Below are 12248 nucleotides of genomic sequence, written 5' to 3'. Positions count from 1 at the left end.
CCTATAAAAAGGCTGGCAGTGGCTATGATCTCCATACCCCCATAAAGGAAGAAGGTTTAAAACTGTTTGGAATGATATGGTCTCCGTAACGACCAGAAATCCTAGGAGTGTAGTCTTAACTTCTGGTTTCAGATGTTGAATATTGTTTTGGACCATTCAAGACAAGATGTGTGCATCCTGTACAGTCGACAATGTCATATCCACAGAATACTTCATCATTATCATCATCATTTCCTCCCACGCTTATTGATGCAAAGGCCCTCAGTTAAATTTCGCCAGTCTTCTCTAACTTTAGCTTTTGATTCAATACTTCTCCATTTATCATCTACTTCACGCTTCATAGTCCTCAGCCATGTAGGCCTGGAGCTTCCAACTCTTCTTGTGCCTTGTTGAGCCCAGCTGAATGTTTGGTGAACTAATCTTTTTCCTTCCAATGATATTTCATCTTCCACTGCATACTCCATTCTCATCAGCTATGTCTTTTTTATATTTATCTTCAGCCCAACCTTGTGTGATATTTCTTGCATTCTGATAAGTAAGCATTGCAAATCCTGTGGTGTTCTGCTAATAAGGACAGCCTCATCAACATATTCTAGGTCTGGTAATTTCCTATCACCAATCCAGTCCAATCCTACTCCACCATCTCCGACTATTCTACACATTACAAAATCCATGCGGAGGATAAACAACATAGGTGACAACATATTCCCTTGAAGTATTCCAATGTTCACTGGAAATTCATTTGATAGAACTCCATTAACATTAACTTTGCTTTTTAAATATAAAACTTACCCGCTGGTTATATAAGAATAGCTAAAGTCCCTGGACGCCCGGCAGGAAATTCAAAATCAAGCGCGGCTTATCGCAGATATGCCAGGTGTACACTAGCGCCCTCGCGGTACTACAGGTAGAACTATACTAAACCACTTCAGATTTTCTCTGCCGCCATAGCTGGCTGTACTATTGGAAATTCTCTCTCGTTTTCTTATTCTGTTTGGACGTTATTTGGTGATGTACTAACGTTTTTTGAGTTTGGGCTTTCGCTTATTTGTTTTATTTGATCTGTGATCACGTATTTATAACTTAAAAGGTAGATTTAGAAGGTTTTTCAACCTATTTTAAACCTCACGAAAGCATTAGGGCGGGATGTAAACATTTCGTCCATTGATGACGTCACAGCCTCTTCCGTAGGCTAAAAGTCTGTCTTGTTTTTTACAAGGAATGATAAGTGAATATTTTCTTTTGAAGTATTAAGTTATAAATTAAATTAAAGGATTATTATTTCGAGAAAATTTTATCCTTTTAATAGTTTTTTCTTTAGATAATCTTCGATCTGTTTGCAAAGATTAACTAGTGTTCAGTTCATTTTTGTTACGCAGTTGTCAGTATCGTTACAATATTACAATGTTTTATAGCGATTTTTATAAGTTGTACTATATGAAAGGAACATTTTATTTTGCATTTCATCGGTCCTTTTAGTATTTTTCCTTAGTCAGAGATTAAAGGAAGTTAAAGTTCAGTTAATGTTTATACGATGCAGTATTCGTTACAATCGATGTAGCGCATGATTCTATGTATCGTTGTTTCCTTAGTGGTTTTTGGAATACTAAAATTGTTCGTATAGTAAGTATAAATGTTCCAATGAATACGAGTGATGATTCGTCTTTTATTGGAATTCCTTAATTTAAGGGTTTATTTTAATTTATAAATATATCTTTGTTCCAACACGGAGTACTTACCTCGAACTACTTTCTTAGGAGTATCTGGGATCTCCTCCCAACCGACCCGAATTTTGTGTAGCTTACCCTACTCCCGTTTTCTATGCGGGGAACCTCTGGCGGAGTGATACACGCCATAAGACGACCCGGGTCTGAGAGCATGCTTGTTCAGATCTCGATCTCCAGTAAGTTTCTGGTCGCGTCGCGGATAACATCCCGACGCTCTCTTTTACCCAGTGCGACCCTTTGTGTCCCATGCGGTTCCCACGTGGTCCCTTTGTGCTCTTCCTTATCCTTTTCCCTCTGTGTTCCTGTGTCTCGCGGTGCCTTACTAGTGCGTTATGGAGCATCCCCGTCATTGCCCTGGGCCTATGGCCGGAAAATCGTGTGGCGCCTTCCTCTCAAAACCTGAAGTTGACCCGCACTCCTTGTGTTCTTCGTGTAGGGGCAGTGTGTGTTCCCTACAGCCACGTGTCCGGAGTGCGTGTCCTGGAACAAGGTGCAGTGGGTGCGCTACGGCACCAAGAAAAAGAAGTCCTCTAGGAGATCGCCTAGGAAACAGAGCGTCTCTTCGCCTCTTGCTTCGTCTGGCGTTTCTTCGGACAGTCTCTCTCTGCTGCCTTCCCCTACCCAGAGTAGGGGACGAGGTAAGTCAGTTGCAGGGAAGAGGCCTGTGGCCCATCTCCAGGAGTCTGATTTACCTGATAGTGGGATTGTGTCGTCAATCCAGGCAAGTGGGGGGCCTGAAGGAGGGACAGGAGTTTGTTCGGGGGACGGAGCCCTGGTGCAAGCAGGGCCCGTCTCGTTGGACGATCCTATGTGGGGAAAAACTGCTGCAGCCTCTTTTCCCGCCTCTTGGGCATGTATTTCAGGTGTGTCCGCAGCCGAGGGTACCGCTGAGAAGGAAGACTCGCCGCTGTCAGACCCCCTCGCGTGGGCGCCTCCGAAGACACCCTTCAGATCACCCTTGAGGATGGAAGAGGAGTTCAAGACCTGGTTCCCCAGCGAGGAGTTCCCCCACTCCCCTCCAGCGCCTTCAGCTACGTTCCCGTCCATCTTCCTGGAGCCTTCATCGCCGACCGAACGCCGTGTGGACCCACCAGCAACGCGGCGCGACTCATGCCCTTCAGTGAGGTCCTACAAGTCTTCGGGCTTCCCTGTCGAGGCCTACTCCTACTCCTCGGAAGACGGAGCCCCGAGGGACCATAGGAGACGGGGAGATAGGTCCGGCAGGAGACGGTCACGCTCACAATCCCGTTCCAGATCCCGCCACGTGGGTAGGCGCTCTAGATCCCCCAGGAGGAAGTATAGGAGAAGCGACTCCCCGGAGGAAGAATGGGTGCAGGTCGTCATCCCACGTAGCCAACTCCTGGAGGCGTCAGCAGTCCCGGGCACCTCGGGCTGGCTCCCTAAGGCCCGCTCGCCAGTGAGGTACGTCCCCAGCAGTAGGTATGATCAACGGAGGGAGTCGTCTCTTCAGGCCCCAAGGGACAGGCATAAGTCCGCGAAGGTTCCGACTCCATCCGCCCAGCGGAGAGAGTCGCCCCTTCGGTCTGGCAGCCACGTCCCTGCCTCAAAGTCAACAATGAGTCGTCCGGAACGAGAGAGACTCCTTCCTTCTACGAGCAAGCCCGCAGACCCCTGGTCCTCCGGAAGAAGAGAGAAGTCCAGGACGGAGGCCTCCGTCCCTGCAGCGATGCCCATCCTACACCCTGAACCGCCGAGACTGGACCACTCCAGGAAGATGCCTCGTCCCCGTCGGAGGTCCTCCGTCACGAGAATGTAGATGACGGCGTAGAAGGTTCGGCAGCAGAAGTGTCAGCCTACAGGAGAGTGATAAGCCTCATTAGACGTCACCACAGGCTGGACAAACCTGAGCCCTCCACTGACGAAGTGTGGCTCTCGAGCCTCAGCAGGCTGGTGGATGCGCCTGTGCAACAGAGGCCCTCACTAGCCCTTCCTTTGGCTAGGGATGTTAGGCTGGGTATGGCGCACGTTGACGGGATCGTGGCCAACCACGCGGAAGCTCCCAAGAGCCAGAGCGCCTCCAAACTTCTCCAGGGCCTAAAGACCCAGAGCCCATTCTACCTTCCTGAAGGACACTGCGCGGGTCCCTGTACGGTGGAGCCAGCAGTCGCCATCCTGGGACAAGGAGCAGCAGAGGAGAGGGCTACCACTGCCCTAGTATGTTTCTCCCCTTCGGAAACTTCCATGATAGAGGAGCTAACCAAGGACCTGGTACACGTATCATCGTGGCTAGATTGGTGGGCCTCCACGCTGGTGGGGTTTCAGTCCTCGCTCGACCTCGCAGTCCCGGAGAACCAGGCTTTGCTGAAGGAGCTGATTAGCTTGGGAGGTAAGGCCGTAAAGTTCCTCTCCTACCAGTCCATCGCGCAGGCCGCCAATTGGATACTGCGGAAGAGGGACACAGTGCTCAACAAGCTCGCCAGGAGGCTCCCGGACAGAGAAGCGAGGTCCCTGAGGAACCTACCTCTGTGGGACGACTCAGTGTTCCCCCTGAAGGCAGTAGAGGAGACGGTAGAGAGGGTCAGGAAGCTAAAGGATGCGGGAGAACCCAGACCCCCTCCAGTGACAAGATTTGCCCATAGAAGGGCACCCTCCGACGTCTCTCTCCCTCCTTGCTCCTCACCTAGCCAGCCCAGGAGAGACACCCCTACTACGGCCTGGCCTCAGCCTTCGCAGCCCCCCCGTAGAGGAACGCATGCTGCGCAGTCAGCCTTCAGGCCTTCCTATTCGGCCGCCAGAAGAGGTCGTTCAGGCTGCGCCTCTCAAAGGAGGTTGGGAGAGAGGCCCCCTACTCCAGCCGAAGCCTCAGCTGGGGGGATGCCTCAAACGTTCTTGGCAAGCATAGAGAGACCACGGAGCAGATCCATGGACCGTAACAGTTGTGAAAGAAAGGTACAGGTTGCCCTTTCTGGCGGACCCCCCCACCTCTGATACCAGATCTACAGGCGGAGTGGTTGGCACCCAATGACCCCTTGAGAAGGACGGCCCTACAAAAAGAAGTCTCTGCGATGCTGGCGAAAGGGGCAATAGAACCAGTCAAGAACCTGGGTCCAGGGTTCTACAGCAGACTCTTCCTGGTGGAGAAAGCGACAGGGGGCTGGAGACCAGTCATAGACCTCTCAGCCCTCAACAGGTTCGTGTGCAAGACCGACTTCAAGATGGACACTCCTAAGTCGGTCCTAGCGGCCTTGTGGGAGGGAGACTTCATGATGTCCATAGACCTTTAGGATGCATACTTCCAAATCCCTGTTCACCCCTCCAGCAGGAAGTACCTAAGGGTAAAATGGGGTACCCAAACGTTGCAGTTCAAGACCCTCTGCTTCGGTCTGTCCACAGCCCCTCAGGTCTTCACGAGGGTTTTCGCAACAGTCTCAGCCTGGGCACACGAACACGGTATCCGCCTGATTCGGTACCTGGACGACTGGTTGTTGCTTTCAGCCTTAGGGGAAGTACTGAGGGAGCAAGGCGCGAAGTTCCTGCAGTTCTGCAACATCCTGGGTATCATCATCAACCTGGGGAAGTCCCAACATATACCCTCCACCAGGATGAACTACCTCGGAATGGTCCTGGACTCACGGTTGGCGAGAGCCTTCCCTTCCGCGGAGAGACTGGACAACTTGGACCAGATCTACCGGCCCTTCCTGTCGAACCAGCCCAGGAGAGCCAAGGACTGGCAAAGACTGATAGGCCACCTCGTGTCGTTAGAGAAGCTAGTCCCACAGGGGAGACTCAAACTCAGGGGAGTACAATGGAACCTGAAGGATACCTGGAACCAGAGAGACTCCCTACACAATGTGGTCCCGATGTCCCAGGAGACGAAGGAAGTCCTAGAGTAGTGGCACGACAGATCGAACACCCTCAAAGGAATGCCCTTCGCAGCCGACCCTCCGGAGATGCTCCTGTTCACGGACGCATCCAAGGAGGGTTGGGGTGCTCATCTCCTCGACAGCACAGCAAGAGGACGAGGGTTAGCTGAAGAGAAGAACCTGCACATAAACGTGCTAGAATGATGGCAGTGCGAAGAACGTGCCTAGAGCTCGTCCATCGGCTCCGGGGAAACACCGTGGCACTGATATTGGACAACGCCACGGTGGTGGCCTACATAAAAAAGCAAGGAGGACTGAAATCGAAGGAGCTGTGCGACCTCACGTTGGAGTTACAGGAATGGGCCGAAGCAGAGCAGATCAAGATCTCGGCCAGATTCATCCCAGGGAAGAGAAACGTCCTGGCCGACGGCCTCAGCAGAATGGGTCAAGTGGTAGGGTCCGAGTGGTCCTTGCACCCGTAAATGGCCAAGACTCTCATTCAGAAGTGGGGCTCGCCAGTGATAGACCTCTTCGCCACGAGACTGATCGCACAGCTCCCCGTGTTTTGTTCTCCTGTGCCAGATCCGGAGGCGGCGCTCGAGGACGCCTTCCATCACCCTTGGGACAACCTCGACGTTTACGCCTTCCTCCCTTCGGGATGCTCAGGCAAGTCCTCAACAGGGTGGCGGGATGTAAACAAAAACAACCCCCACACCCTTGAATCTTACTTCTGACAATTGTCTCTGCAACACAAACTTTCCCCTGACGTTATCATAAACTGGACTCTTAGACTAAAGGGCAACAAAAACAAAACATAACCTTAAAACTATATTTACCGCAACCAAAACAAAAAATCATACATCATTAAACAAACTTAACACAAAACAGACAAAAATAACACTTTTATATTTATATTATAGCGGTGTGTGGGTACACAGAACTCACCAATCACAAAACCTTTAAGAATCCAACACCAACAGTCCCCACACAGTAACGAAAAACACTTAACACTAAAATAAATCACTTAATACTAAACCCAATCATATACCACAACCCAGCAAAAATATTCAACACTTCAAACTAAACATAAGAGAAACCTCTTAATATTTCATATACGTGTGTGGCCACCGTCGTCCACAAACTCCCCACACTGGCAACTCAGTCCTTATCGCCAATTGCCACAAATCCCTGGCAAACAATCACTGCAGTCAATTTGACTGTCCAATAACATTAAAGGTGGTCATCATCATATCATCATCATCATCATCATGTCATCATCATCAACAAGAACAAATCTATTTTCAGCCGGGTCGTCAACAATTAAAATTCTTTCAATATCTCGCAGTCTAAATATAAACATCCGCAGTCTGCTCCTAAGTTCATATTATACGGTCCAGGTCGTCATCAATCTATCAAAAATTTAAGTCTCTCCAAAGGAGGAATCACGGCCTGCCAAAATAAAAAAGAAAAACACTTATGAACACTCCTAACTAACTTAACTATCGCACTATAATCAAAGATAAACAATAAACTTTCTATCATTCACGAACGCGCCTAACAAAAATGAATAAAAACAGTACAGTACTTACTCCGAATATAAAAAAACTAAACAGCCGGCTTTCGAAGAACAAAAAAATAACAACCGACTCCTTCTACAGTCAGAGATCCAATGCTTTCGCCCAAGACATTCATCACCGCCCTATCCTAGCTAAAAAAAATGTAAACAAACAACCTCAAATATACCGACAGTCTTTCCAACAACAACCAATCATTCGCTAATTCCCTTGTTCTTCGGCGCGCACCGCGGACACACAAACATACGCGCACACAACCACACATACTCTCGCGCACGCGCGATCTAACAAATTTAAAGCAAATGAAATTCTCTCTCTCTCTCTCTCTGACAAAACTAAAGCAAATGAAATTCTCTCTCTCTCTCTCTCTCTCTGACAAAACTAAAGCAAATAAACACTTTTTTTCTCTCTCTCTCTCTCTCTCTCTCTCTCTCTCTCTCTCTCTCTCTCTCTCTCTCTCTCTCTCTCACACAAAACTAAGCAAATAAAACTTTCCCTCTCTTGCGGTTTGACAAAACTTGAGTAAATAAACACTCACTCTCTCTCTCTCTCTCTCTCTCTCTCTCTCTCTCTCTCTCTCTCTCTCTCTCTCTCTCTCTCTCTCTCTCTCTCTCGATTTGGCAAACAAAAAAATAAATTAAAATGAAATTAGTCCTCCACATTCCTCCCCCCTTACTTTGCCAAATCCTCACACAACACTTACCTATTTTCTCATTACCCAGTCGCAATCAGGAACAGGGCCTCGGCTTCGATTAACTGGGCCTTCATATACCTGCACTCTCTCATTCACTTCTTCCATGTCGTTTTCATTCAACGTACTATTACGATTACCGTCTATGTTCTGCTCGTCTAAGATATCATTCACTATTTCATCTACCTCGGTTTCATCTGGCCCGAAAATCCCACTAATTTCTGTCAACAATTCATCCATTACATCTAAACCATTTTCTACTTTAACAAAAGAATCATTCATACTGCTTATCATTCTCCTATCTTTCATTCTCGTGTTCGTCATACGTTCTCTTGCCTCATCTAACGAAAAATCACACACACTATAAGTATCATTCTTACTCATCCAAGTTTCATCTGTATTAATACATTTGTCTTCCGTACTCACCTGTACATTTACACCCTTGTCCTGCTTATTCTGATTCCCGCCAACAACTACAAAATTTTCCTGTCTTTTATCCCCAGTAAAATTCTCAGACTTCTTTTTCCTTTCATACTCTACTAACACAAATTGCTTATCTTCTAAACCCAACGCCTCACACATACTCGGTTCATACTTGTTCGTTTTCAGCCATTTATTCATACCATTCTCCTGAATATATCTTGGTACCTCCTTCCATTTTCGCAACTGATTGTGGTGTGCCCTAACCTTTTCCACACTACCATCCACACTTACTTTACCTAAAACATAACTCAACCCACTAGAACCAACATCTAACACCTCATATGGACCTTCAAACTTATCACGTACCTTAATGACATTCATTCTTCCTTTTTCAATTACTTCTTTTAACACTTTCTCTCCCACTTTGTAGCTTTCAAATCTCTCATTTGCTTTCTTCCAAACATCTCTATCATTCTCGGACACACTCAATCTCGGTCTTACTATCTTTTCAAAATTCAACACAAACTTACACGGAGACATACCAGTACTCTTGTGCACCGTCGCATTATACGCCCACAACGCACGCCCAACATATAAATCCCAATCATTATCACATGTACTCATCATCCGCAAAATTTCTGTCAAGGTTCTTACCGTCTTTTCAGCCAAACCATTCGCACTTGGCATATACGGAGTCGAATATACATGTTCAATGCCCCATTCTCTTAACATCTGCTCAAACTCCCATCCAACAAACTCCGGACCATTGTCACTTAACATTTTTGCAGGCTTACACACACTCATCGGCAACATCACTTGACTTACCATTCTCGCTACAGTCTCACTTCTTTTATTCTTGATGGGTACTGCATACGCAAACTTGCTCATATGATCGACCATGACAATCATTCCCACATGTCTCCTCGCAGTCACAGGCAACGAAACACAATCAATCACAAACATCTCAAATGGCTCTTTCATACGTAACCTCAAAATAGGCGGACTTGCATGCATGCTCTGATACTTTCCCTTCAGACAATCCTCACAAGTAGTCGCTACATCCCTACAAATTTGACTCAACCCAGGCGTAAACAACCTCTCTCGCATGCATTCCCACAATTTATTCTTCCCCATATGCCCATACCTGTCATGCACTACCATACACATACTTACAGCTGCATGCATTGGAAATACAGGAACATATATATCTTCATCCATTCCCCTATGCAAAAAATACACAATATTCTTACAAACAATAAATCTTTTAACAACTTTCTTATACGCTTCCAAATCACACGGCCATTCTTCCACCCTAATACCATTTAAAATACATTCACGTAACCTATTTATTTCGAAACATTCACCTTGCATTTCTTCCACCTCTTCTTTGCTCAACAAATCATCTTCACTTTTTGCAATATCAATCATGCCAACAAAATTCGCCATGAATACACTATTATCCTCAATTACTATTACCTTACAGCCATTCTTAGAAAGCAAACCCTTACCAACATCAACTGACACATGGTGCAACCTCAAAAAATCTATTCCCATTAAAAAACAACTAGGCATTTCATTCTCTCCCATTACAATAAAATTATGTTCAACTTCCATACTCCCTAGTTTCACCTTCAACCTCACTTCTTCCCAAACAAGTAAACTTCCCTGACCTATTCCATGAATTCTCACACTCGTACACTGTCTTTTCACTTCCCAATTGTACCTCTCAATTTCCCTGATAACCGACTCATTTACTAATGACACTTGAGCACCCGTATCAATTAAACTACAATATTCATTCTCATTTATATTCACATATGTCATCATCCTTCCTTTTACACCATGCATACATACATTTACTCTCCTTTCAATTCTGTCGCTCACTTCACCAATATGTTCATCATCATATTCACTGTCCTCTATACAGTTATATCTTAGGTTAAGGTCACTTGCACCATTATCCTTCTCGCTCAACAATTTGCAACATTCCTCCTTACATTGAATCCTCAAAATATATTCCCTATCATTCTCCTTACATGCCCTATATTCCATCGGTCGATTCCATCCAAAATACAAATACACAGTTACACCATACAACATACTTACCACCATTAATATCTTTGATAATAATTCCCCTTCTAGTACACTATTCTCCTCCTCATATACCATTTCTTTTGACACTTCATTCATCACCCTTCTTTTAAGCTCAGTTACACTACCTGGTATTTCCGTATTTAACCCCTCTTGTACCAACTTACTTAAACCCATTAGGATACACTTATATACCATATCTTTCCCTTCACAACTCTGCTCCACAACTAAACCTTCAGGCAACCTTTCAGAATTCTGATTACTCTCTTTATCTTCCATCCTCCCATGCATCCTCGACATCGCATCTGCTATCACATTCTTATTTCCCGGTACATATTCTAACCGAAAATCAAATTCATTCAGATCCTCTATGGTCCTAGCAACCCTTGCATTCACACACTCTTTCCTTATCATATACACTAGGGGCTGATGGTCAGTACGCACAATGAATTTTACACCATACAAAAATACTTTCAATGCTTTCACACAAAATCGTATTGCAGCCAATTCCCTGTCAATCGTCGAATACTTACGCTCAGCTTTATTAAATGCTTTACTAACATACGCTATTACTCTCAATTGCTCTTCTCCATTTACTCTCTGCATTTGAACCAAACAACCACCCATACTAACCCCACTCGCATCCGAATACAACTCTAGCATATTCGCATTTTCACTGTAGTCTGGAAATGCCAAAGTGACGTCTTTCGCGGCCTCTTCCTTCAACCTTTCAAACGCTTCTATCATCCGATCATCCCATTTTAACTTCGTACTATTCCTTTTACCCGTCCATTCATTCAAAGGCTTCCCTATACCTGAACAATCTCTAACAAACTTGCGCCCAAACTCAACCAAACCAAGAAAACCTCGCAACTCACGCACAGTCCGGGGACGTGGAAATTCTCGCACCTTATTCACAAACTTGTCACTCTTCCTTATACCAGATTCACCCACTACATGCCCAAGAAATTCCACCTCCCTGGACAACCACGTACACTTCTCAAGCTTAATTTTCACACCAACTTCAATTAACCGCCTCAACACTGCCTCAAGCAACCGCATATGTTCCTCAACAGTCTCGCTCGCAATCAGAATATCATCTATAAAAACAGTCATCTTCTGTCGATCGAAACCAGCCAATACAACATTCATCGCTCTTTGGAAGGCAGCAGGCGCATTAGCAAGACCAAAACTCAACCTTTTAAATTGAAAGTGACAATTTGTACTTGAAAATGCGGTAATGGGCCTGCTCCCCTCTGCCAGAGGCATCTGGTAATAGCCACGCACCAAATCTAATTTAGTAAAAACTTTCATTCCATGCATCTTATAAACACAATCAGACACCATATTCATCGGAAAACGTTCTTTAACAGTCACCTCATTCACCTTCCTATAATCAATACACATACGTAAACTTCCATCAGGCTTTCGTACAGGGACAATAGGGCTATTCCAGGCACTCTCACTCCTTTCTATTACACCCATACGCTCTAATTCCTGACACTGCTCCTCTATCTCCTTGGCAATAGGTGGAGAAAAATGCCTGGGACGCTGATATATGGGGGTATCATCACTAAGAACTATTTTAAATTCTGGCAGGTCTGACCCCCCACAATCATCGTCACCGAGACTTATAACTCTCCGCTTATCCCATAACATCTTAAGCAATCGTTCCCTTTCGACCTCACTTATACTCTCATCTAACTTAATTCTTCCTTTCAACGTATCGTAATCCCAATCGTCATCGTTCTTTACCTTACCAGCCATTACCTGTCTCGCCTTAACATACCTTCCATCCTCTACATTGATCAGTGTATACATACATCCCATGCAATCGCCCTCACGTATTCCACGTACTCTCTTCCTCCTAACACTCGGCAACAACCTTACATACACCTGGGGTTCCTGCATATTCATA

The 12248-nt window shown here is 45.8% G+C and overlaps 1 protein-coding gene across 2 annotated transcripts in view; it reads left to right on the top strand.

The window, feature by feature from the left end:
* LOC137626444 (DNA-directed RNA polymerase III subunit RPC5-like) overlaps positions 1-12248 on the top strand; it is a 167189-nt gene that overhangs the window by 102599 nt on the left and 52342 nt on the right. The gene's annotated exons all lie outside the window — the stretch shown is intronic.

The sequence above is a fragment of the Palaemon carinicauda genome, chromosome 34 (assembly GCF_036898095.1).
Source record: "Palaemon carinicauda isolate YSFRI2023 chromosome 34, ASM3689809v2, whole genome shotgun sequence".
Lineage (NCBI taxonomy): Eukaryota > Metazoa > Arthropoda > Malacostraca > Decapoda > Palaemonidae > Palaemon > Palaemon carinicauda.
Note: the sequence above shows the minus strand (reverse complement) of the source record. Positions and strands in the feature narration are given on the sequence as shown.